Below are 5,363 nucleotides of genomic sequence, written 5' to 3' on the forward strand. Positions count from 1 at the left end.
AGCAAGTCCACATACTCAACTATCATTTAGTCTTTCACAATTGCTAACACTCACGCAATACTTGTGGGTATGGAGTTTTAATCGGACATAGAGAAAGATAGGGGCTTATAGTGTTGCCTCCCAACCTTTTACCTCAAGGGTAACGTCAACAATAATAGTTTATGATAACTTACATCCAATTGGATATATATGTTAGGATCTTTCCCGTTAGTCTGGTATATGACCAGGTAGGATTAGCCGCAAAATATTCCCAACAAGATTGTAAGCTAGACAACCTGTTGGATGGTATAGAAGAAGAAGCATTTGAGTCTAAATGACTATGTACTTCAATTCACATATTTGTCCCTAGCCGGATTGTAAAACATTTGTCATGAAGGAAATATGCCCTAGAGGCAATAATAAAGTATTATATATTTCCTTATATCATGATAAATGTTTATTATTCATGCTAGAATTGTATTAACCGGAAACATAATACATGTGTGAATACATAGACAAACAAAGTGTCACTAGTATGCCTCTACTTGACTAGTTCGTTAATCAAAGATGGTTATGTTACCTAGCCATAGACATGAGTTGTCATTTGATTAACGGGATCACCTCATTAGGAGAATGACGTGATTGACATGACCCATTACATTAGCTTAGCACCCGATCGTTTAGTATGTTGCTATTGCTTTCTTCATGACTTATACATGTTCCTATGACTATGAGATTATGCAACTCCCGTTTACCGGAGGAACACTTTGTGTGCTACCAAACGTCACAACGTAACTGGGTGATTATAAAGGTGCTCTACAGGTGTCTCCAAAGGTACTTGTTGGGTTGGCGTATTTCGAGAATAGGATTTGTCACTCCGATTGTCGGAGAGGTATCTCAGGGCCCACTCGGTAATGCACATCACTATAAGCCTTGCAAGCATTGTGACTAATGAGTTAGTTGCGGGATGATGTATTACGGAACGAGTAAAGAGACTTGCCGGTAACGAGATTGAACTAGGTATCGAGATACCGACGATCGAATCTCGGGCAAGTAACATACCGATGACAAAGGGAACAACGTATGTTGTTATGCGGTCTGACCGATAAAGATCTTCATAGAATATGTGGGAGCCAATATGGGCATCCAGGTCCCGCTATTGGTTATTGACCAGAGAGGTGTCTCGGTCATGTCTACATAGCTCTCGAACCCAAAGGGTCCGCACGCTTAAAGTTACGATGACAGTTTTATTATGAGTTTATATGTTTTGATGTACCGAAGGTTGTTCGGAGTCCCGGATGTGATCACTGACATGACGAGGAGTCTCGAAATGGTCGAGACGTAAAGATTGATATATTGGACGACTATATTCGGACACCGGAAGTGTTCCGGAGAAGTTTCGGATTAAACCGGAGTGCCGGAGGGTTACCGGAACCCCCCGGGGAAGTATTGGGCTTTAGTGGGCCTTGAGGGGAGAGAGAGGGCAGCAGCCAGGAGGTGGTGCGCCCCCTCCCAGAGGAGTCCTAGTTGGACTAGGAGAGGGGGGCGCAGCCCCCTTTCCCTCTCCCTCTCCCTCTCTTTCCTTCCCCCCTACTTTTCCTAGTAGGACTAGGAAAGGGGAGTCCTACTCCCACTAGGAGGAGGACTCCCCCCCTCTCCTTGGCGCGCCCCATAGGCAGCCGGCCTCCCCCTTGCTCCTTTATATACGGGGGCAGGGGGGCACCCAAGAACACACTTGATATACGATATTTTAGCCGTGTGCGGTGCCCCCCTCCACCAGATTACACCTCGATAATACCGTCGCGAAGCTTAGGCGAAGCCCTGCGTCGGTGGAACATCATCGTCGTCACCACGCCGTCATGCTGACGAAACTCTCCCTCAACACTCGGCTGGATCGGAGTTCGAGGGACGTCATCGAGCTGAACGTGTGTAGAACTTCGGAGGTGCCGTGCGTTCGGTACTTGATCGGTCGGATCGTGAAGACGTTCGACTACATCAACCGCGTTGTGATAACGCTTCCGCTGTCGGTCTACGAGGGTACGTGGACAACACTCTCCCCTCTCGTTGCTATGCATCACCATGATCTTGCGTGTGCGTAGGAAATTTTTTGAAATTACTACGTTCCCCAACAGTGGCATCCGAGCCTGGTTTTATGCGTTGATGCTATGCACGAGTAGAACACAAGTGAGTTGTGGGCGATATAAGTCATACTGCTTACCAGCACGTCATACTTTGGTTCAGCGGTATTGTGAGATGAAGCGGCCCGGACCGACATTACGCGTACGCTTACGCGAGACTGGTTTCACCGTTCGGAGCACTCGTTGCTTAAAGGTGACTGGCGGGTGTCTGTCTCTCTCACTTTAGTTGAACCGAGTGTGGCTACGCCCGGTCCTTGCGAAGGTTAAAACATCACCAACTTGACAAACTATCGTTGTGGTTTTGATGCGTAGGTAAGAACGGTTCTTGCTAAGCCCGTAGCAGCCACGTAACATATGCAACAACAAAGTAGAGATCGTCTAACTTGTTTTTGCAGGGCATGTTGTGATGTGATATGGTCAGACATGATGTGATATAATGTGTTGTATGAGATGATCATGTTTTGTAACCGAGTTATCGGCAACTGGCAGGAGCCATATGGTTGTCGCTTTATTGTATGAGATGCAATCGCCATGTAATAGTTTTACTTTATCACTAAACGGTAGCGATAGTCGTAAAAGCAATAAGTTGGCGAGACGACAACGATACTACGATGGAGATCAAGGTGTCGAGCCGGTGATGATGGTGATCATGATGGTGCTTCGGAGATGGAGATCACAAGCACAAGATGATGATGGCCATATCATATCACTTATATTGATTGCATGTGATGTTAATCCTTTATGCATCTTATCTTGCTTTGATTGACGGTAGCATTATAAGATGATCTCTCACTAAAATTTCAAGATAAAAGTGTTCTCCCTGAGTATGCACCGTTGCAAAAGTTCTTCGTGCTGAGACATCACGTGTTAATCGGGTGTGATAGGCTCTACGTTCAAATACAACGGGTGCAAAACAGTTGCACACGCGGAATACTCAGGTTAAACTTGACGAGCCTAGCATATGTACCGATATGGCCTCGGAACACAGAGACCGAAAGGTCGAGCGTGAATCATATAGTAGATATGATCAACATAGTGATGTTCACCATTGAAACTACTCCATCTCACGTGTTAATCGGTCATGGTTTAGTTGCTTTGGATCACGTAATCACTTAGATGATTAGAGAGATGTCTATCTAAGTGGGAGTTCTTAAGTAATATGATTAATTGAACTTAAATTTATCATGAACTTAGTACCTGATAGTATCTTGCTTGTCTATGTTAATTGTAGATATATGGCCCGTGCTGTTGTTCCGTTGAATTTTAATGCGTTCCTTGAGAAAGCTAAGTTGAAAGATGATGGTAGCAATTACATGGACTGGGTCCGTAACTTGAGGATTATCCTCATTGCTGCACAGAAGAATTACGTCCTGGAAGCACCGCTAGGTGCCAGGCCTCCTGCAAGAGCTACACCAGAAGTTATGAACGTCTGGCAAAGCAAAGCTGATGACTACTCAATAGTTCAGTGTGCCATGCTTTACGGCTTAGAACCGAGACTTCAACGACGTTTTGAACGTCATGGAGCATATGAGATGTTCCAGGAGTTGAAGTTAATATTTCAAGCAATTGCCCGGATTGAGAGATATGAAGTCTCCAATAAGTTCTATAGCTGCAAGATGGAAGAGAATAGTTCTGTCAGTGAGCATATACTCAGAATGTCTGGGTATAATAATCACTTAATTCAACTGGGAGTTCAACTTCCGGATGATTGCGTCATTGACAGAATTCTTCAATCACTGCCACCAAGCTACAAGAGCTTCGTGATGAACTATAACATGCAAGGGATGAACAAGACGATTCCCGAGCTCTTCGCAATGCTAAAGGCAGCGGAGGTAGAAATCAAAAAGGAGCATCAAGTGTTGATGGTCAGTAAAACCACTAGTTTCAAGAAAAGGGGCAAAGGGAAGAAGAAAGGGAACTTCAAGAAGAATAGCAAGCAAGTTGCTGTTCAGGAGAAGAAATCCAAGTCTGGACCTAAGCCTGAAACTGAGTGCTTCTACTGTAAGCAGACTGGTCACTGGAAGCGGAACTGCCCCAAGTATTTGGCGGATAAGAAGGATGGCAAGGTTAACAAAGGTATATGTGATATACATGTTATTGATGTGTACCTCACTAATACTCGCAGTAGCACCTGGGTATTTGATACTGGTTCTGTTGCTAATATTTGCAACTCGAAACAGGGGCTACGGATTAAGCGAAGTTTGGCTAAGGACGAGGTGACGATGCGCGTGGGAAATGGTTCCAAAGTCGATGTGATCGCCGTCGGCACGCTACCTCTACATCTACCTTCGGGATTAGTTTTAGACCTAAATAATTGTTATTTGGTGCCAGCGTTAAGCATGAACATTATATCTGGATCTTGTTTAATGCGAGACGGTTATTCATTTAAATCAGAGAATAATGGTTGTTCTATTTATATGAATAATATCTTTTATGGTCATGCACCCTTGAAGAGTGGTCTATTTTTAATGAATCTCGATAGTAGTGATACACATATTCATAATGTTGAAGCCAAAAGATGCAGAGTTAATAATGACAGTGCAACTTATTTGTGGCACTGCCGTTTGGTTCATATCGGTGTAAAGCGCATGAAGAAACTCCATACTGATGGAATTTTGGAATCACTTGATTTTGAATCACTTGGTACTTGCGAACCGTGCCTTATGGGCAAGATGACAAAAACACCGTTCTCCGGAACTATGGAGAGAGCAACAGATTTGTTGGAAATCATACATACAGATGTATGTGGCCCGATGAATATTGAAGCTCGTGGCGGATATCGTTATTTTCTCACCTTCACAGATGATTTGAGCAGATATGGGTATATCTACTTAATGAAACATAAGTCTGAAACATTTGAAAAGTTCAAAGAATTTCAGAGTGAAGTTGAAAATCATCGTAACAAGAAAATAAAATTCCTACGATCTGATCGTGGAGGGGAATATTTGAGTTACGAGTTTGGTCTACATTTGAAACAATGCGGAATAGTTTCGCAACTCACGCCACCGGGAACACCACAGCGTAATGGTGTGTCTGAACGTCGTAATCGTACTTTATTAGATATGGTGCGAACTATGATGTCTCTTACTAATTTACCGCTATCATTTTGGGGTTATGCTTTAGAGACAGCTGCATTCACTCTAAATAGGACACCATCGAAATCCGTTGAGACGACGCCTTTTGAACTATGGTTTGGCAAGAAACCAAAGTTGTCGTATCTTAAAGTTTGGGGTTGCGATGCTTATG

Source organism: Aegilops tauschii, chromosome 7 (assembly GCF_002575655.3).
Source record: "Aegilops tauschii subsp. strangulata cultivar AL8/78 chromosome 7, Aet v6.0, whole genome shotgun sequence".
In the NCBI taxonomy this organism is placed as follows: Eukaryota; Viridiplantae; Streptophyta; class Magnoliopsida; order Poales; family Poaceae; genus Aegilops; species Aegilops tauschii.